Genomic DNA, 22,155 nt, shown 5'->3' with positions numbered 1-22,155 from the left:
CTGAGGATTGGTAAGTCAGATCTCAGGGCTCGGGAGGGACCCGAGATGCATCTAAATAAGAGCTAGTTGGGAAATGATTTCCACTGCCCCCATGCAAAAAGTAAAAATGTCTTCCTGGTCAAAAATCCATTTTCTAGGTTAAAATGTTTGAATAGATTTTTTTTTTTTTTTTTTTTTGGCCAACTCATTCACTGCCCAGAGGACCCTTTTGGTATCGGGCTTCACTGTCCTGGATGATGTACAATTAAGTGAGACACCAGGATGCCTTCCTTAAATAGCTAAGCATGGCTCTACTTGGTGGGGGCCAAAGGGCTGAACTTTTGCAGACCCTACTCATACTCTCTTAGTTATTTCTTCTGAATCAGGCATTTAGTCCCAGGGAAATCCTACCCCTCTTCTGCAAAACACCCAACAAAACAAGCAAACAACCAAAAAAAACCAAACCCCAGGTCTTCCAGTCCATCATACTTGCATCCACCAGCTTTTTTCATTCCTAGTTTAATATCCAATGAATCAGTGTGGGAGATCGCATTAGCTTTTCCTAATTAGGGCTGCCATATTCATTTCTTTCCATGGAAATACTCCCTGTGTTTTCATTCCCTACCCCCAAAGGAAAAAAAAGAAGAAATTTCCCCAAATTATTTGTACTTCTAGCCGGAAAAACCTGTATGCATGCTATCTGTACGAGTGAACCCACACTGGGGTAATTTTATGCATGGGACCAGACCCTTTGGCGCTTGACTGGCAATTAAGAAGTCCCCTCCGTATAGCGGCTCAGAGCTTCTCCATCCTTCCAGCAAATTATTCATTGTTTGGTTTTTCTACTCAGTATTCCCTTCCTTTTACCTTAAAAAAAGGAAGAGGGAAAAAAAAAAAGGCAGCTTTCAAGTAGGTGCATTTTGACCACCATAACGGTATGATATTAATACCTGCGCTATCCAGGAGATGACTTTAGTGCTAGAAGTGCTCTCCGTTCTCCCCCAGTCTTTTACAGATGAGCACTGAAAAGCGTCTTTATTCAGTTTGACTGTTGCTATTATGTGGCGAGGCATTCAATAAAAGTTGTGATTTATGAGATGTGTGTGGCCGTTGTTGTTTTTTGCTCTGTCATCTATCAGGGAGAGAAAAGCCAGGCCTGATAATTCTTGGCACATAGCTTTTTCAGTTAAGAATGTCAGCTGTCATGCTGTCAAGAGAAGTTATTTCTCTGGATTTTTTTTTTTTTTTAAATAGGCAGAGATCCTGCTTCTAACTGTGGCACGTTGATAAGGGAGCGCTTTCTGCATTGCTGAAAAAGCGCGTCCCGTGGTAGGGCCCTTGGAGTATGCCCACTTAAACTACCAGCGCTTTGTGTTTTCAATGCGTGACAGCCCTTGATTGCTTAATATAAAAAAAAAAAAAGCATCCTGTCCCTTTTTTTTTTTTTTTTTTGCTGCTTTTATGCATTTTCCCTCCCTTATTGAATAAAGCTCTCTTTCTCTTTGGCTAGGTATTTTAAATACGCTCTTTTGCAAAGTATGTGCATATTAGATAAACTGGTGTTGCATAAAAGCCCTTTGCATATTTTTGGGGGCTGGATGCATGCATAATACGGGCCTAATTGAAGACAGAGGCTGTTCATCACAAATGCGAATGCGAGGATGGGGGCCAAGAAGAAGAATTATGTTGAATGCCAGGGCGCTGGGTTTTTTTTCCCCCCCTGCTTATTAGTTATTTGCAGAAACGTATCAGAAAGTCATTTTGATGCAATGTACAATAGTGTCACAAACTTGTGCTTTGCATCCTAAGTGGCTGGTTACAACGCAGTTAGAAGCTGAAATCATTCCTCGATTAGTCCCCGGAGTCCTATATAAGTCTTTAACTCTCAGCATGTGGTCTGTGATTTAACAATAGATGAAGGATTGCTGAACTTGAGCAGAATGTATAACCTGAAATTTTCAAACCTGCAACTCCCTTTCCCCCCCCCCCCCCCTCCCTTTTCTTTTCCCTTTCCTGAGAAGATCCATCAAAATTTCACTGCGGCTGGCAAGTGCACTTGCCTTCAGGGCAGAACTGGGGAACTAGAAAGATCAGCATGCCCGAATTTATAAAAACGGGTAGCAAATCACCAGGCACACACAGGCAGGGAAGGTTTCTGACTACCCTAGAAATCGCAGCGTTTAGCCCCGAGGCCTTTTTGCTGCTTGGGGGTAGCAGGGAAGGTGAGGTTTGCAGGTCAGAAAAGGAAGGTGGAGAAAGGCCTCTTTGGCCAGGATTTATGACACGCTCCGTAGCATTGCAGGGTGCATCAGCGTTTTCATCGTCTGCTTCCTCAATTGGATATTTTTTTCCCCCTGAAATTTGGTCCCGCTGGTTTATTTGACATTCCTGCATAGGAAGGAGGACAGCTCTGTCAGATGCTGTTGCCGGTTTTGATCTGTACGTGCTAACGTGAGGCACTGGAGGGGAGCGCATGCAGCTAATTCCCAGGGTCTTGCAGTGAAAGATTGGAGGCTCTTGGAGTTCAGAGCCTGGAGCGACTCTTGGCTGAGCTCTGCAGCGGGGTCTGGGCAAACGAGACCCCCTGTTTTTGAAGAGTGTCATTTAATTGCAGATGGGTTTCATAGGCATCTTCTCACGTCTCTAGAGGCACCACACTTGGTGTACACGCTTGCGCTCGTTCATTGTACTTGGCGAGCTCTTTCATTGTACGTGTGCATTCAAGCAATGGGCATCGCAGTAGGCATTGCATAGGTTGAGGCTCTGCGGGATGGTCGTCTGGCGGGTGTCTCGCATCTTCACTTCATCTCGATCCTTTTATCCTCCTGGCCACTGCTCTGCTGATGTCAGGTGGAACGACGCCGGCCAGCGGGTACATGCTGGTTAGCCTTCAGACATCCCGGGATGCATTGGCAGCTGTCATTCGGGACGGGGTCAAGGTGCTTAGCACGGACACATCTCTCCCATACAACACATGCATACTCGACTCAGCTTCTCTTCTGCCAAAGCTGTGGTTCGGATGGTTGCAGGGCTAGCTCCCCATTTCAAGTTGACGAGCTTATATACAGGGTTCATCTTTGCTTTTGTCTTCGTGATACATTCTTTGTATGAGAAGGTTCGATCGAAGGCGACTCCAAGGTAAACTGGGTTTGGATAGCGGGCTAGTAGGGTTTCAGCCCATGTAATGTTAAGCTGGCTCGTGGCTTTTCAGGTGGGAGGCACATACTTGGGTTTTTGCTGGGTTGGCTCGTAGTTCGTTTTTACTGTAGTATGAGGTTAGGCCAATTAGCGCCTCGCTTAGGGATTTTTCAACACGGTCAAAGCCCGTGTTTTGGGCTGTTACGCACAGGTCACTCGCATAGATGAAACGTTTTGTTTCCAGATCGATCGGTTGGTCATTCGTATCGATGTTGTGTAACAGCGGCGCGAGTACACTTCCTTGGGGGAGGCCATTAATCTGTCACCTCCATCTGCTTCGCCTCCCATCCAGTTTGACAAAGAAACGTCTGTTTTTGAGCAGGGTTCGCATCAGCTCCGCGAGGTGTCGACCTTTTGCCTTTTCCAGGGTCTTGTGGAGGAGTTGGTGGTGGTTAACTATTGTAGGCAACTGTTAGGTTGACGAACACCGCTCCGGTGTTTTGGCCTCTTCCACACCCGTCCTCAATATATTGAGTTAGATCGAGCAGCTGGCTCATTGCTGATTTATTATTTTTTTTCCCCCAGGGCAAAAGCTGTCCTATTCAGGGATTAGGTGTTTATCCACATATGGGGCAAGCCGGTTCAATACCATACAATTCATACAATCTGTATGTGTGGCATAGCAGGGAGATGGGTCTGAAGCTCTTTGGATTGGATGGATCTTTCCCTGGCTTTACAAGTGCCACCTTCCTGAGCATGTCACCGTATCCGTTGAATTGTTCGACTGACTGTGCATGCGTTGTATAAGCAGAGAAGCCATTCTCGAGTCCGGGGTCCAAACTGCTTGATTTGTTTGATAAGTATGTCATCAAGGCCGGCTGCTTTCCCGGTCTGCAGTGCATTAATACCAGCATTCAAGTGGGGGGCTTGCAAAACCCAGGTCTTGCACCTTTCCAGTCTGAGTTGTTTTTTGTCTGTTTTTGGGTTTGGGGCTTTTTCCGTTGAGAAGTGCCTGATGTTTTGTAGTTAGAAGTGCAATCCTTGCTGTCTTGGATGCACCCGAACAACATCTTTGCCTTCCTATGTACAATGTGCTGGTGAGCGCATCTTGCAAGTCCCACTTGTGCATGATCCATGAGGTTCAGAGTTGTTACTGCCCCAGCTACTGAGCACTGGCTCCTAAGCTCAACCCATAGCAGCTCATGCCTTGGGCTCTGGAGAGTCCTCAGTTCAATCCCTGTTGTGTTGGCCAAGAGGCAGCTGTCACAGGTGCGCAGATTTGAACCAATTCAAGCTAAATCGGCGTCTGGCTGCTGGTGGTCGCAATTGGGCAAGCCCCTTGCTCTGAAGCCAGAGATCTGGGAAGCTGGTCACCTAGAAAATTTGGCCATGTGCTCGGGAGATTTTTGGTGCAATGTTGCAACGATTGGATTCAGGTACTATAGGACTGTAAGAATACCAGCTGTAATAGTCTTGGCTGTAGAGTAAAACTCTTCTTGGAGGGAGGAGAGGAACATTGTAATTCCAGCCAACCATTTCGCTTTCAGCACCAGGATAAGTGACCCGATGGACTTATGAGTATAGCAATGTGGAGTAAGCGTCCCCCTCGCAGTTCCTGCTCTGGGAGCCAGAACATCATCTGGACACTGCAAAGGGGAGCTGCACAGAGGCAAAGGGGAGCAAAACTCAATGGGTCCTGCTGTTGTCATCCTTAAGCACGGTCCGATTCCAGGCTAATGACACAATTCGGCGACTTTTGGAGCTCAGCAGGTCTGCTAGCCCTAGGGAGGGAGACCGTCAACATGACAGCAGTTTACTTTTAATCAACTCTCTGTGCCAGCTTTTCGGAGCACTGAACAAGGAGGTTCTCCGTGGGTTCAGCGAGATGCCAGAGCGGATGAGATCAGATAGGCGGGGTGCAAAATCCTCCCTGACTTGATCATTGTCACGTGATGACACGGGTGGTGTGGTCCATTACATCACGAGGGTGTGTGCTTGTGTCTGTTTGTGTTTGTGCATCTGTGTTTTAAAGGGGCAGGGATGTGCAGCCAGGCAGGTTCGGAGGTGGGGCTGTCTCGGGTGGGAGCGTGGAGAAAAGCTAGGGCTCCGTACAAAAGATGTGAGGTTAGCAAATCGAACCGTGAGATTGATTTAACAGAAGGTGCATGGTCCAGTACATTTGCACTCAGCCTTTCATACCAAGATCTCCTCTTCTCTTCTCCCACGCTATGAGCTGCTACCTCTTCTGACCCCCTTCCCATGTAGAAGTATATAGATGCGACCCCTCTCCTCCGGGCTGAGAATCTCAGACTTGTGGTTTCAGGCTCTCTGCACACTTGCACAGACATCACACAGATGACTTTTTCAAGATGATCTCTGCAGCCATGAGAACTAGAAATGTAGAGATATTTTTTTAGATTTTTTTTTTGCGTGTGTTTAAGTATGAGAAAGATACGGTGCAGTTGGACTCTCCATGGGACAGGGCTTCTGAGAAGCCTGGAAATCTTCAATTCTAATCCCAGCTCTGCGACTGACTTCAGCTGTTGCTTTGTGTGCAGGTCCCTTAACCTTTGTGTTTCAGTGCAGGGAATGTGAATTAGTGAGCCTTTCATAAAGGGCCTTGAAGGTGGTGCTATAGCGATGCCAAGAGTGTGTCCTTTTCAAAACAAATGTCTACTAAAAAAAGACAAAATGCATTTGGGAGGGTATTTTTTTCCCTCCTCCTGACAGCTTTGAGTGTTTGCTGAGTAGCAACAGTAGGTTAACAGGGCCGTCATTACGATCACGTGTACAGCAAGCTCGTTTGCAAAGAAGCGCCATACCATGCGGGGCAAGAACCGGCCATGTGCGTAGCTGTTAGCTATTATGCAGCAACCTCTGAGCTGGAAGGCGACATCTGGTTAGCAGCACACCGTTAAGTAGTATGTCTTAATCTGTCTGCAGGAAGGGTTGAGGGGGGCAGAATTTAATTACTAGACTTGGAACCTGGTCAGGTTTAACATCCCATCACTTCCACAAGCTGCAAGGGTTTGTGCACGCGGGGTGGCTGCCTCTCGGGACACTCGCGTGTGAATTGACAACCCGCAAGCTAATCTGCACAAACTCCTCGAGGAGTCACTAAGGGCAGGGAGCTCGCTTAGTGGAGTGAGCTACTGTGTCTTAAGAGCGTCCACGTGGGGCGTTGGTATAGATTAGCTAGTATGCTGTGAATCCCCATCCTGCTGCCCGGTCTTTCCCTCGCACACAGCCCGTCTGCAACCCCAGGTGGAAGAAGGTGAAACCTCTGGATGCTGGTCTGTGCTGTTGGGCAAAAAAGCTGGTAAGGAAAATGTGCACCCAGACACGCTTGCGGTAATGTGGTGAGGACAGAATATATTCCAGTCTGCAATGGCCTCGGTAAAATCTAGGTGCCAAGTCAGACCACGGATGTCATGCCATCCAACACGGATGTCATGCCATCCAAGTACCAGCATCTAAACATATCCATTTTTCAGACCGCTGTTCCCAAGTACTCTGGTCTATTGTGTTAACAGCCTTAGAATAAATTCGTCGTGGAGATAACTGATTTATTAGACTCCTACCCTTCTGAAAGCAAAGCTAATCACAATTAACAAACAATGCGGCATGTAGCTGTTATCATTGTGAGCTATAAATCCCTCAGCACGGGACGCCACCAGTTAATAGGCTTTCAAAATAAAACTGCGCCGGCCGATCAACATGTGCCTTCAACCTGTGGCTGTGCGCACGCAGTGCATGTGGGCGATGTGAGCACTGAGTGGTGCAGCGCTGGGATATTTCTGTCGGTGTAGTGCGTTATGGCGAGGTGCCCGCATTCAGTGCGAGGCAGTGTGTTAGGTGCATATTGTCTATTAAAGCAATAAATAGAATGATTTCCTTGGTCTGTGTGATTGTGTGCATGCCTGCTTTTGCATTGTACAGGAGCTTAGTGCATTCAGGAGGCAGCTTGTGTGTGTGTGCATGTGCGAGAGAGAGAAGAGAGGAAGATGCTTATTAAGGCCAGGTATATATCGTGCAGCTTTGTATTGGCATGGGAACTTCTCGGTGAGACGTGCAGGTGAGGAAATCAAGTCTCTGCTTCTCCAGTAGGAAATGCAAAACGCAGCAAGACATCTCTGAATCATTCAGTCTCGAAGGTGCGACTCTGCCCTGCCTTCTGCCTGACTTCAGACTAACAGGGCTAACTAACTCTGTTTCCTCTAAATGAATGGAAGACATATGGTAATTAGCTCCCAGGCCCATTACATCATAGGCCAACGAGCAAGTTTAATTCTGCCACTGTGTCAGAAAACGAGCTAAATTGAGTCTGAAGCAGACTAACCCATGGTGAGTGCGACTGTGTTTCACACGGGAACTTCACCCATTTAATGCATTTTTTCTGGGTTTCTTTTTTTTTTTTTTTTGCTTGGAGCTAATGCTGTTTCCTTCACCTTCCTTGCCTCTCCAATCCCCCACCCTGCATCCTCTCTCCTACCTACTCAGCTCCCCCTTTATGTTCACAGAGCGCAAAGCCCCTGAATGCTTCTGCTAGCCCCCAGTGTGCCCATCCACCCCGTCCTTACAGCTCTCTCTCATCTCCATCCATCTCTTCCTCCTTTCCTTTCCAAGCCCACAGCATCCCTGCTTAGTCCTTGTCCTTCAGACTATCTCTGTCTGCATCACTTCCCCAGCTGCTGCTGGAGTTGGAGTTTTTGGGGGGGTTTTTTGAGGTCCCATTATCAGTTGAGCCAAAGGCTGAAAGGTCCTGGGATGCTTCAAGCACCCAAATGCTGGAATTGCCACTCTCCCGGGGCTCTGCAGTATGCTTCAGCTGCCCTGGGGATTTGAGGTCCTTTGGATAAGGACATGGCAGGAACCAGCAACCCTGTGGACCAAAAGGATCCTGTTGGCAAAGCAAGCTCCAGCCATGCAAAGAGAATACATTACTGAAAGCCGTGTTGTCGCATCCCGGAGGTGATTCGCCCACGTTTGGGTGCTTGGTCCCCAAAGCTCGACAGGAGGCAGCAGGGATGAGCGAGCTGAGCATTGAATTGAGTCACAGGAGACTTGAGCCTCTACTGCTAGACCACTGCATGGTCTTGGGCCAGCCAGCTCTCTGTGGCTTTGTTTGCAGGTCTGTAAAATGGGAGTAGTGATCATAGAGAAGTAAGGACCAAGAAGTCTTGCAACTGGCTGGTGTAGGAGCTGGGTTGTGGTGTTGCTTAAAGAATTTAGTTTGGGGACCTGAGGCCACGCACAGACAACTGGCATGCCCTGTATGTAGCAGACTGCTTAAGGGGTAGGGAAGCATTGCTCGATGGCCGCGTGCACTCCTCTGCGGTCTCTGTCGGCTGAGTTTGCTGGTGGTAAGCATTGCTTTACTGCATTAGCATTGGTCATGCGGCTCCTTGCAGTTGCCTCCCCTGCTCAGCTCCCGAGTCCAACGGGCAGATGAGCTTTCACACGAGCAGCATAAGCCCACGCGTCTTGCTCTGATTCTAATGGATTGACTTGATGGCACAAAGGTGACAAACAAGCCCTCGAAGTTTTGCTCGGTCGTTACTCCTGTTCCTTGACTGCATCTTTCTTTGGATAAACACTTGGTCCCAGACCTGTTAGCGTGGTATCCAGCACGGGGGAAAATATTTCTTGCCGGGCTGGTAAAAATGATCTAAATGGAAGTGACATCGTAGCTATAAAACATTTGTAGCAATACACGTTTAGTTATGTTACCGGAGACTTGAGTTCCTTTTGATGGGTAGTATTTTATCTGCTACTTTTTCCCCTCTGAAAGCAAATCTTTCTATAGATGAGGATTTATAGAAATATGTGCCTAGCCGGGGAAAAAAAAAATCATGCACATTAAGATATTGGTGTAAAGGAGATATAATGTATCACATTGAAGACCTTGGCTGATTTATCTTTTGCTTGGTAGCTGGGTACGACCTTCCTGGCTAGGAATAATATTTTTTTATTCCTCCTTTAATAACAACAATAGCATCAATGACAAATCCTGCACTTCAGCCGCACCTTTGAATCTGGCTTTCAGCGGTTCAGACGGTTTAATGAATGAAGCCTCGCAACTCCCCCGAGCAGCAGGCGCATCCTCTTGCTCTCCTTCTCACGGCACACTGCACGGGGCACCGAGCCACCGGTCCTGCTTCACCTGCTTGGTGTTAAACCAGTGCCTAAATGCTGAGTGCTGCCACCCGCCTTCGTGCTAGTCTCTCTTAGGGTCTGTAGAGGGTAAGTGGTTTGTCCCCAGGTCCAAAAAGTCAGTGAACGGCACGGTTGGGAACGGGTGCCCGCCAATCTGGAGCGCTTGTCTTGCTTGGATTAACTGAGGAGCCCATTCTCCTGATGGACACACTTTCTTCTTCATGTTGGAGACTGGGAGTTGTGGTACCATTTCTTAATGGTCAAGGAATCAGAGCTAGTGGTAGAGGTGATGCCTTTTATTAGATCAAGTAGATTTTTGCAAACAAATCGCTTTACTACTTTTTGCAAATATGTAGTTGGTTTAATAAAAGATATCGCCTCTACCACGAGCTCTGATTCCTTTTGCCTCTAGACCAGTACGGCTACAACCTGGATACCTTAATGGTCAAGGAGCATTTGGTCAACTTCAGAGTCACGACCATGTTGGTCGGTGAGTGGTCGGAGGTGTTTCTGTCTGATGAGGGGACAGTTCTTCCCCTGCTGTGGGAGGGTTAGGGTGGAGCATGCTGCTTTTGAGAATACATTTAACCCCCTAGGAAAATACGTCAATGAAGGGAAACAGCAATCGTTCCATGCATGGGGATGTGGAAAAGCCCGTTTCCAAAGCACCAGCCATTTCGCCTGAGCGCAGTGGTCTCGGCTCGGATGACAAGATGATCCTTGCGAAAAAGCCAAGTGGAGGTTTGCATAGGCATCAGCTTTGCTCAGCAGAGGAAGTCAAACGTGCTCATCAGGAACTGATTGCCATGTGCATCTGTATTATGTAGATGAAATTAATCAGGGCTAAGGGTTAAAGTTTCCATTTGTTCTTTCCGATAAATCAGCTGGAGTAGAGTGGGAGGGAGGTAAATTGCTTTAAACTTCTTCTTCTTCTTTTTTTTTCCTCCCTCCCATGAATTTTTTCTTGTTTCGGCAGAGCAGCGTCTTGAATCTTAACCGAGTCTTGGCATCGCTGATTGGCGAAGGCCATCGTGGAAGACCGCTTGACTCCCGCTTTTGGATTATAACTGCTGCTCTCCTTAAATCATGTCCAGTTCCTGCACTGTTGGGGCCACAAACTCTTTTTTTTTTTTAAGGCAGAGAGAAACCTTGAACCTTTCACGAACTGCAGGTGTGCGTGCATTTGCCCATACACATATATAGTAATATTGACCTGGCGTTCTGGTTTCTTTGAGCACTCTCTGTCCTTATCCCTCTGCTTCCAGACATGTATATATTTTTTGTATTTCTCATGTTTGGAAGCAAGCTGGTTGAGACGGCTGTGAAAGCTGGCCCAATACAGGAGCTGGTGCCTTTTGCCATGTTTAGCAGAGCTCTAAGCTTTCTCAAGCTGCCCTGATCTTCATCTGCAACGGGGAGAGGAGTCCTCTCCACCTGTCCGTGCAAATTGTGGTGTGGATATATGTATCTGCTAGGTATGGTATTGCAACTGCCTGTGTCATCGCTGACGTGAGCAGCTGGTAGGTGACAGGTTTGGGTCGAGCACGTGCTCCAGTGGTGAAAGCTTCTGGACCCATTTCCTCCTCTGGAAAGGTTTAGAGCAGTGGTTGAGGATCCTGGCCGAAGGGATCCTTCTTACTTTGCTGCTTTACCCCCTTGCTTTCAAACCAGTGGTGAACAAGCCCTGCAAACACGCTCCCATACAAATGCAGGTGGCTGGGTGATCCCTTGAAGAGCGCTGCAGGAAGGCTGAGGAGATACCTAAGGTTTGGAGAGATAAGCTAATTGAGGCAGGCTTAGGCTTCAGGTGTGAGGAGATAAGCAGATAAGGCTAGGCTTATGCTCTCCCTGCCTGGTTGCACTGCTGGCCCCTCTGCCTGCCCTTTCTGCAAGGAAGGAAGCCCTGTAATGTAAAAAAATACATTAGTTTTTTTGAAATGGGGTGCTGCTCACTTTGTAAAGCTTATGGAGGAGGCTTGGGGGGTGCCTTGGGTATGAAATGATGGAGAGCCACTGGCTTAGACGGACTGGTGTGACCCCTTCTGCTGGGGTGCTGGGAGCAGGCAGCTGCAGTGGCCCGCAGGCACAGCGACAGTCGGAGATCCTTATTTCATTTTGCCTAATGATTTTGCTTGAAGAGGTTATGGATTTTAATTGGACGGTTATAACTTTAATCACACAAATATTGGGAAGAACACTTGGCTGGGATTTTTGAGTCAATGGGAGCTGCGGGAGCTGGAAAAAATTAGGCCGCTTAAATGCCTCGGTATGGATTGAACTCCAGCCACGTGGGTTTGAAAAGGTTGGCTTTCATCATCGCTGAAGCGGGCAGGGAGGCAGATGCTCACCCGTTTTAAGTGGAGTCACGTCCATTTACATCACCGGGGTCTTACAGTCTTTTCCAATGCCTTGTCTATCTTCCATGCAGAGCCGTGCTCTCAGCTGCCTTGCTGGCCAGTGTGTTTTTGGAAGCTGAAAGGCTCCTTCCGACTTTGCTGCTTGTAGCCTCTTGCTTGCAAACTGGCTGTGACCAAGTCCTGGAAACGTGCTCCCTTGCAAATGTGCACGCGCCATAGGTCAGGCTTGCTCGGGTGGTTGTGTGCATGTGGGCGATCTCATTTCATTTCCAGAATACAGCAGCACGGGTAGACCTGGGCAATGACCAGCAAAGACGTGTTCCCGCTAAACGCTCTTACAGTAGGTTCGGGGGTGAGGTCTTTGGGGCAGGCATGCCTCATCTGTGCCAGGTGAGATTTTCTAAGTCCTTCATAGGAGTTCAGGTCTGCCGGCCTTCCAAGGAGACCTGCTCTGCTAAATCACACTAGTGCTTTTGAAGATCATGTAAAACAATCATAGAAAACGATGGCTGGAAGGGACCTCGGGAGGTCACATCTAGTCCAGCCTCCTGCTCAAAGCAGGATCAGCCCCAACTGCATCATCCCAGCTAGGCCTTAAAAACCTCCAAGGATGGAGATGCCACTCACCACCTCTCTAGGTGAAGGAGAGTGCTTCACCACCTTTGTAGTGAGTTTTTCCTAATATCCAACCTTAAATTTCCCTTGCTGCAGCTTGAGACTATTGCCATGTCCATGAAGCCCCGCCAAGGGAAGACCGCAGCACCTGTTTGTAGCCCTTAGATGCTACTGCTGTGGAAAAAGAGATGCACAAATTAATGAAATGCAGACGACAAAGTGTCGTTGAGCGATGACCAGACTTGCCGTTTATTATATTTTCCCAAAATCATTGTTGAGTAGAAGCTTGGGACTTTGGTTTTTTGTAAATCTTCCCCTCCCTCCCCCACAATGCTCAATGCCACAATGCCCAGACCTCGGGGTTACATTTTCAAGCATTCGTACTTCCCACGTAGGAACTTAAATGAAGGTCTTAGCAGCTCCTGGGTATAGAGTTGGCCATGGCTCACTGCCTTTAGAGTAATTTTAGCAGAAAGGCCAAGAATATTTGGCCATGGAGAGTGGGCAGCCCTTGGTCCTACTGGGATACAGTTTGCAGCTGGGGGCTGTGCAGAGGCCTTAGGCATTCATCTCCCTCTTACCAGACCCTACCTTGGGGGTCTTTAAGAGAAGGCTGGATAGGTATCTGGCTGGGGTCATCCAACCCCAGTGCTCTTTCCTGCCTATGCAGAGGGTCGGACTTAATGGTCGGTTGAGGTCCCTTCCGACCCCAGCATCTGTGAATACTTGTGTCTGAATAAAGAGCCTGACTTTTCAGGATTCACAACTGCTCCAAAGTAAAGGTTGGTGTTCAGCAGGAAATGACCAAGCAAGCCATTTTCAGACTCCCCGTCAAGTCTGCTCAGTCGGTGAAAGCCAAAGGGTGGCTTTTCTAATCGTCTGGTGCCACAAATTCAATCTGAGATCTAAAAATTGAGTTGCACTCTCTCTGCGTCTTGCCGATCCCAGCTTCCAAGACTCGGCAGCAGGTGTCAAACTGATGATTTTACTCTTGATGCCTCCAGCAGCGGAGAATCAAGCTTTCCTTTTTTTTTAAGTGGGTCTCATAGATGTCCGTGCAGCTGCACCTGTTGGCATGTAACTGCGGGTCTGGCACACACTTTCACAAGGACACAAAAGCTCGGGATCCCCGCACTGCCACTTGATTGCAGCTTGATACTCATCTCACAGGATGAAATTTACTGTCAGGCAGAGGCCAAAGGCAAGGCATTTGCACCATTTCAGTCTCACTGAACTCCTATTTTGGGTGTTTAAGTATGTTGTAAGTGGCACATGGACCATGTGCTGGCTCTGCGCGGCACTGAATTTCACCCATTTGCATCAATGTCTGTGATGTTTGCTAGCAAATGAAGCTAGCTCTCTCGATGACAAACCCATCCAGGGCCAGCCACCCAAAGGTATTGGCAGACTCCAGTTTTCTCTTGTGCTCGAAGAATAAGAAATAATTGGCAGTTGTTGATAAATGTTGACTTTTTTTTTTTTTTAGTGGCCAAAGCACTGTTTTTGGGGTTTTTTTTCTAAAAACCTTTTAGAACTTGCTAATGGAGTCCTGGGAGCAGCAGTCGTTGAAAAACTCTTGCCCATCATTTATATTCTGCTGAAGAGTCCTAGCAGTTTAGTTACAAGATCACTTTCCCCGTTAGGCCAGTTGTTTTTAATCGGGGGTGATGTTGTAGCCTGACCATATAGCATAAAACCTGCTTCAGCCCCTAGACTAAAGGTGATTTTTCCAGTTGTAAACCTATTTAGAAGGCATAGGCATCAAAAGTGAGGAAATGTCACACTGGAGAGTTGGGTAAGCAAGCCACATATGCAAGCATGCTCATACACGCATGTATGCACACACATGTGCACACACACACACTTCTACTTGTAGTATCTTCTCTCCTTCATGGTCTATATATAAAAATATATAGTGTGTGTATATATATGTGTGTGTGTGTATATATGTATATAAAATAAGCAGCATGCGTACTAGACGTACGATGAATTTTCTCTGATGTTAAATTGATTCCAGCAGTTTGTAATGCAGATTAAAACATGCTGACACCTTGAGCCTCTGGTCAAGGTGCCCCACACTAAAGTGCCTGGGAAGTGAAGTCTGACTTAACCCTGTCCCCGGGGGACATTAACTGAGACTGTGACTCGCCTTAGCACGTGCGTTCAGCCTGGCACCCTTTGGCTTCCTAAGAAGCAAGGGAAGTTATTCTTAACTTTGGTTGAGAACCTAATTGTGCCTGGGTTGTGTGGACTGGAACCTGATATGGAGCATGAAGTGGCTACGAGATGGGGTAAGGGGGGGGGTTTACATCCTCAGATGCTCTTTGCCAGCTGATTTTCTCCATCCTGCTGATTGCCGTCAATTTTTGGTATTGCAGTTGTGAAGCATTTTGAATCCCTCGTAGGAAGAACGCAAGTGATGACTCCCACGGAGACTAGACACGCTCTAGATGAGTTCTGGTTCTGGCATCTGTGTTGTATGCAAAATCATGGGGTGCCCACAGTAGACCCCATAATAATAATTGACCTCACTGCCATCTACTGCTAGGCAGGTGATTTTTAACCCCTTATCTGTTAGACAACCCTGAGTTCAGCATGACTTTTCACTCCACAATGGGAACTTCCTTAAAAAAAGTCATGATATTCAAAGTCACCTGTTTGCATTGAGGGAAATGTAAGAGCTCGCCTGTATGAGATTTTAATAGCCCATCCTTCTCCAATCGAAAAACACCCTCCTAAAACTACAGAATAAATGAGATAAGACCCACAACAACAAAAAACCAACCCATGATACGATAGGTTGACTCCATGTTAAAAATGAACTAGTCTTTTTCTTTCCTGAAAATCTAAATAGATACTTTTGGAGAATCAAAGATGTTTGAATATTGCAAAGTCCTCATGTGTCTTAATAATAATAATAAAATGGTTTGAACTATTGTGGCAGGAGGAGCAGGGGGAAGAAACCTGAGCAGCACTGATAAATTATAGTGCTGCAAGGAAGTTTAGGAGCCCTAGACTGGGCGCTCCATAACTTGTACAGCATCACTCTGTGTCCCCTGAGAAAGGCATCACTTCAGGTCTACCTCGCATCGTGTCTTGACAAAATCGAATAGGATGGGATCTCTCCTTCAACCTGTTTCTTAAATGAGGGATTAGACGATGTAGTTGAAAACTGTCCGTTTACAACTCTCGCCGCAACGCTGGCCTGCGTTCGGGAAACCCGTTCGTCTCGAACGCTTCGCTTTTCCCGACGCACTTATTGAAGGACTTGTTCAATTTCAGACTACAAAGACAAATGAATTTTTCAAAACCCGGGCCAATAAAGAGATCATAACCTTGAATGACTCTCCACGGTAACAGTCTCCTGTGCTTCGATTAGCTGCAGCAACAACTCTGTATACAAGCAAAGCAATTTTGCAGGGACTTACAATTAACAGACTTTATAACCAAGGTTAGATCCATTCTCTACTGTCAGCTCTTGCAGTAGCCATAAAGAGACACCTTCAGTGTACAAACAATCCTGAGGAATTTATTTCCAAATTTTACAGGGTGCTTCAAAATGCCATGGGTGATAAATGTCTTATACCGAACGGTCTGAACAGAGACATGGGCTCCGAAATATCAGAGATGAAGTGGTCTGGACCCTTGCTACCATTCATAAAGCACTGATTTGTGATTCATTTACACAAATAGTGTTATTTACTCCGATGGTGGCATTCTCCTCCCATGGGCTATAGCCACCAATACCATATCTACTGCCAGACTGGCCATCCCATCAAGCAGCCTTGTTTGTCTGTGTGTGGAAATGCCCCATTGCAGTCAGCATTCACTCCAGATCAGTGATTCTCAACCAGGATGCCATGGCTGCCAGACCCTTTGAAGGATGCCTTGAGGTTTGAGGACAGGCTCAACCTTGGCCCCTGCCTGGTCAATCCTGAACCCCCAGTGACTGGCCCCTGTGCAAGGAAGTAAGCATGAAAATATATCCAATAAGGGCAAGTGCAAAGTCGTGCACTCGGGGCAAAAGAGCCCCATGCACCAGTGCAGACTGGGTGCTAACTGGCTGGGCTGCAGCTCTGCAGAAAAGGACCTGGGGGTGACAGTGGACAAAAAACTGAATATGAGCCAGCAGTGTGCCCTAGTTGCCGAGAAGGCTAACGGCATACTGGGCAGCACTGGTAGGAGCGTTGCCAGCAGGTCAAGGGAAGTGATTATTCCCCTCTGGGGAGACCACATCTGGTGTGGTGTATTGTGTTTTGCTGCAGTCCAGGTGTATCACATCCACTGCTTTCCCCCACGTCCACAGAGCCAGTTATCTCATCATAGGAGGCAATCAGGTTGGTCAGGCATGACTTGCCCTTGTTGAATCCATGCCAACTGCTCCTGATCCCTTTCTTCTCCTCCACATGCTTGGAAATGGATTCCTTGAGAATCTACTGCATAACTTTTCAGGGGACTGAGATGAGGCTGACCTGTTAGCAATCTTAGTTCTCAATTAGAGGATGGAGCTGGACTGGTCTCAGTGGTGGCAGATGACAGAACAAGGAGCAACGGTCTCAAGTTGCAGCAAGGGAAGTTTAGGTTGGATATTAGGAAAAACTTTCTCAGGAGGAGGGTAGCAAAGCACTGGAACAGGTTACCCAGAGAGGTGGTGGGGTCTCCATCCTTGGAGGTTTTTAAGACTTGCTTGGCTGGGATGATCCAGTTAGGGCTGGTCCTACTTTGAGCAAGATGACCTCCTGAGGTCCCTTCCAACCCTTATTTTCTATGATTCTTTGATATATAGACTCATTTTTTAAGTTGGGTGCCACTCAATTCAGAAAACGTATGGAGGGATACCTTGAACTGAATGGGGAGTGAGATGCAAGTCCAAAAATGTTGAGTACCACTGGCCTAGATTCTAAAAAAAGTCACTTCTAGAAGTGGTGGATGCCTCATTTTCACTCCTGTCTGGTTGGTTTGGTATCAGTATTATTAAAAATGGGTGTGAAATTGATAACTGAAATAGATCTTTTAATAACTAAAAGGATGACTTTTAATAACTAAAATATATATTTTTCTGGTATCAGTGACATTCTTGACCTAAATGGTTTTGGTTGTCTAATGCAAAACCCTTGTTTGACACGTGGAAACTACGGATCTACTGCCACACAAAATGCATGTTCCCCCAGCAAAGCTGAATATGTAACACAGAGAAATGGGTGAGCTGTTGTGTAGCTAAAGCATACTCTCTGATTCTTAAATAAGGTTGCTTGAAAAAAACAATGATCCATTTGTCCATTTATTACCCTGACAAAATGCAATATTTCTATGAAAAGTTTCATTCTGAGCTTTTGAAAATATGTCTTTTTTTTTTTTCCCCCCACCAGCTCTATCCTCAACTATTTTGAGTTCCCCTTCATCGATTAGAAATGTCAGCGGCTACTGAGAAGCAATGACAATCAGATTGTACTATTTTTAGCGTATGTCTATGCCAGTGGTTCTCAACCTTTCTCGACTCGGGGCACCCCTCTATCACTTGTGAACAGCGCAGCACCCCATTTCAAAAGTGAATTTATTTCTTATAATGTTTACCTCCTTGCAAAGGGGCTAGGCAAGGAAAGCCCTTTTTTGCCCACCTCCTCACACTTGCCCAGTCTAGAAAATCACCAGTCTATACCGCCCCGCAGCAGTCTCTCAACTCCCACCTGGAGCAGACGATAGCTTTGGGGGTTGTATTCAAGGTATTTGGCTCAAGGTCTCTGCATAGGCTGTTACTTGAGTTGCGCTTTGTGATGCAGTCTCACCTACAAGGCCTCATCGTGGACTGGGACCCCTGTGATGCTTAGGTTTTTATCCTAGCTAAGCGCTAATGAGGAAGGATTTGCAGGTGAGAGCTGGAGTCCGAGGCTTGGTCTGTATTTGGCGCTGGTCCTGATTCGGTGATCCAATGCGTGGAAACTGGGGAGGCTGCATCAGTGCAGACAAGGTAAGTTTTAGGGATGTTGACTGGGGCCGTGTTGGTCTAAGTCGACCCACAAAACCTTGTGTGACAAGGCAAGTTGTGGTTTAAACCTGTTAGGATGGCATAGGCTTGACAGACATCGGTATGGTCAGTGCAAATTGCAGCTCCCCTTTGTCTGGCCAAGCTAACCCTGCTGCTGGGCACACGTGGCCCTACCGTATGTCTGGCTCTTCGGCCCCTTTTCTGTCTCTTGACTTTCATTTCACCCCTCAAGCGTGCTTGCTGTATGAGCTCAGGAAGTCCATAACCTTTCTGTGGTTACGAGGTTTCATTAAATCACATCTGTAAAGCACTTTGCGGTCTTGCTCTGGAGGTGGCTGCGCTCCTGGCCCTTGTGTCTGTTATGACCACATCATACCTGTCACTCACCGTCTTTGAGGAGCCCGTTGTCCTCGGCGGAGGAGGTAGAAAAGGTGAAATAATGAATTGCACTTGGCTCCACGGACAGGTTGCAGGTGCAGCGCTGGTTTGCGCCACGAAGGAAGACAATGCAATCCCCTATTTAAGCACGTCAGGGTGGGAAGAATTGCTAAGGCAACAAATTACTTGTCCTCTTTTGCTGAGCTGAGCGTGTATAACAAAGCAATTGAACTGTCTTTTCAGGAAAACACAGATTGCTAAAGCCAACTTAATTTTGTTCTTCTCTTTTGTACCAAAGAGCTGATTTCTGAAACCATTTCCCACCTCACGACACATCTGCAGGCATTAAAATGTTGTGAATTTGCTTGTCGTTATCAATATTTTCTGTGACTGAAGCTATTGAAACAAAGTGATCCTTTAAAAAAATAAATAAACAAATAAAAAATCCAACTCAGTCTTCCTTCTAAAAGAAGTAGCTTTTTTCTTTCCTTCTTGGTCAAATACAACAATTATGGTAATGTGTGAAATAGTGCTTAGAATAATTGCCTTCCTCCCCCTTTTGCATGGTGCCCGAAGCTTGGTCCTCTCTGAAATCAGATGCTGCCAGGCAGAGGGCTCTTGACAGCCCTACAAAATCCTTTAGTTACAAGTCGGCTTTAGCCAATTCTTTATTTGTAAATGAAAATTTGCTACAAGAAAATATATGCTTGGGCTTCCATTGTAGGGTCCTAGATTGCAGCCCCGAAAGGAATAATTGAATTTTGACACTTCTCCCTCTCTCTGTCTCCCTTTTTGGAAAGATTGAGCTAAGAAAAAAATTGTAGAGCATTGATTTTGGGGGAATCTCTACCCTAGTAGATTTGGACAGCGCGAGTTCATCTTGTGGTGCAACGAGAGCATTTTTTGATCCCCCAAGGTTTATAGAGAGTCTTAACTCTGTGATGGGAGAAGGCTTCGTCCATCGTGACAAGCTGTTGTGTAGCTTTCTTGCAGTTGCTCTGCACTGGCAGAGGCCTGACTGGTGCAAGTGCCACCGTCTTCCCCTTGTAATGGTTTCATGACCTAGCGACGTGGTTTGTGATGCTCAACGCAGTTGGAGTCTGCGTCAGGAGCGTCACTGTCCGGATACGTGATGCCGCTCCAAGGTGAAGGCTGTATCCGTTATAAAGGGGATGAGGAGGCATGGCACCTGCAAAGCCTACTGGTGGTCTGGGTTGGAGTTGGGATTCCTTACCTGCACGTTACTGGGGGATTGTTAGCTAAAATCCACTTTTCTGGAGGACATGGTTAACTTCAAAATCATTCCCCTAAAAATGCTTTTATGTTCAGGATTTTAGTAAGCTTTTTAACATTTGCACCAGTAGGTCAGCAGAGTGCTCCGGTCTCTGTAACATCCTGCTTTCCTTGTCGGCATGGTCCAGAGCCCAGGGTTCACGCCTTGACTGTGCGTGCCACGAGCTAGCAATCCTTTGTTTTTTAACAGGCAAGAATCATCTGCTCCTTGTTAGTGGGCACACAGAAGCCAGTAGACCCTTGATTTTTTTCCTAGCCATCTTTGGTAGAAGCGTGCATTTATGCTGGAGGAATTGCAACAAAGGCTTTTCCTGCAAGCAGCAGATCAAATGAAAGCCAGTGTCTGTCCTGCGACAGGGATTTGGAGGCATCCTGATTACCTGAAGCAGATCCGACAGCACTTTTCTTTGACTGTCTCGAGGACTTTAAAGAGTTTGCAATGCCATCTTGCTTTGGGATCCTGCTACGAGCCAAGAGCTGGTGCTTGTGCTTCAAATGAAAGCAAAGTCCCCGCATACTCTTGATGTATGTAAGGATGCAGCAATTCCTTTATGACTCCCGGGGAGCCTACATCTGGGAGAATGGGATTCGGTTACGTTTGCTACAGACCCCATGTAGCAGAGACGCGACCCAGCTTGAGACGCTGGTGACCAGGCTTTAAAATAAAGCCAGGCAAAGAATGGGATCTGTGAATCAGTGGCAGTTTTGTTTGTCTGAAATTAAAGTAAGCTCCACCTGTGTGAATAATAACTTTGCTGGCCTGTGCTGTGGGGTTTGTGTAAGCTGGAGAATTGGGGGAAGCCTGTTGCAGGCAAGGCACCGAATAGCATCGCTCTAGACATTGCTGTTGTCACGAAGTGTATCCAACCCTTTCAGTTAAAAATAATAATAAAAAAAAATTGCAGCCCCCACAGTTGAATTGAAGAGTTTGTAACAAATGAGTTCCCCAGGCTATCCGTGGTGTTATTTCCTTTTCCCTTTTATCGGTTCTAAATTTATCGGTCATTAATTTAACAGAGCGGTTCCTTGTTCTCAGGTTATGGGGCAAGGTAGAGAGAGCACCTGATATATTATTCATTACATCCTTTCTAAATGTGAATGCCCCGACCGAGTTCTGCTGGAAAACGCACAAACAGGTTTCATTTCCACGTGGCATTTCCATGTCCCCCATTCAGTCGTGCTTTCGGTTAACAAACATGTCTAAAATGTAGGTCTGCACTTATATCGTGCGCTGGTTCTTCTCTCCAGCTTCAAGTGGGTAGTTTTTTTTTGCTTATTGGATTGAATCGCTCCTCCAAAATATTTAAGCCTTGCATTAATGAAGCGACTCCCTTTATTAAAAAGGGCATCTCTCTGGGAGCAAGTCATGTCCTTGCTTTCAAACCTTATTGGTCAAGTTTAAGGTTTTGATCTTGATCTGAAGGTAAGGTCTTGATAACCTACACAACTCCAGATGGCTCGTGGCTGGTCCAGGAGAGGGGCTACTTCTGTCCTTACTACGTATTGTCACAGGCGTCCTGGGTATGTGGTGGGGTTACTCGTGGTGGGATAGCTCCTATAAAATACCGCAGTGTTGCAACCTCCGGGGTAAGGGGAGTATAGAGTGCTTGAAAACCCTAGCTCTCACTGCTCCATGGGGATTTCTTGGTTGGAGAAAGGCTAAGGGACATTACCCTGACAGAAGCACGCCCTTGCTGAGGCATTAGGCAGCTCTTATTTGATACTGTCCTACAACCATCAAGGCACTGGACTTGATCTGGCCTTTGGATCCTGTCTCAATGGTCTAAAGTGGGGATGGCAGGTCTTGGGCATCACCTGCTCCTCCATACCCTTGTCTAGGTGTACGCGTCAAAGGTCTCGGTTGCAGGACTCTGCAAGCGGGTTCATCGCTGGACCTCTTAATGCGTACACCACGATCCAGAGGATTGATTTGCCTACTGTTGTCTTGGCTAGCAAAGGATATTTGAGCTAGATCCTCCGTATTTTGAAAGATGACGTTGCGGGGCGGTGGCAGGGCATTCTCTCGGAAGACTTTGAGAGCAGTTTCCCTCGTGAGAAACGGTCCATATACGGTGACCGTCGGGCCTGCTGCAGAAGCCGCCTGTCCGAAGGGTTTCTGAGCAGCGCGGCAGGCAAGCTTGTTATAAGATATAGGATGAAAGGAGCTTCTGTACGTGGCCGACTACATTGCCGAATCGCTCGTCGTAACGCTGCTGAGTTTATGCTTGTGTTGTCAGAGTGAGAGGTGTTTTA

The 22,155-nt window shown here is 46.9% G+C and overlaps 1 protein-coding gene across 10 annotated transcripts in view; it reads left to right on the top strand.

The window, feature by feature from the left end:
- Positions 1-22,155, top strand: part of MSI2 (musashi RNA binding protein 2) — a 340,247-nt gene that overhangs the window by 84,566 nt on the left and 233,526 nt on the right. The window lies entirely within an intron of this gene.

This window comes from Alligator mississippiensis, chromosome 14, assembly GCF_030867095.1.
Source record: "Alligator mississippiensis isolate rAllMis1 chromosome 14, rAllMis1, whole genome shotgun sequence".
NCBI lineage: Eukaryota > Metazoa > Chordata > Crocodylia > Alligatoridae > Alligator > Alligator mississippiensis.
Note: the sequence above shows the minus strand (reverse complement) of the source record. Positions and strands in the feature narration are given on the sequence as shown.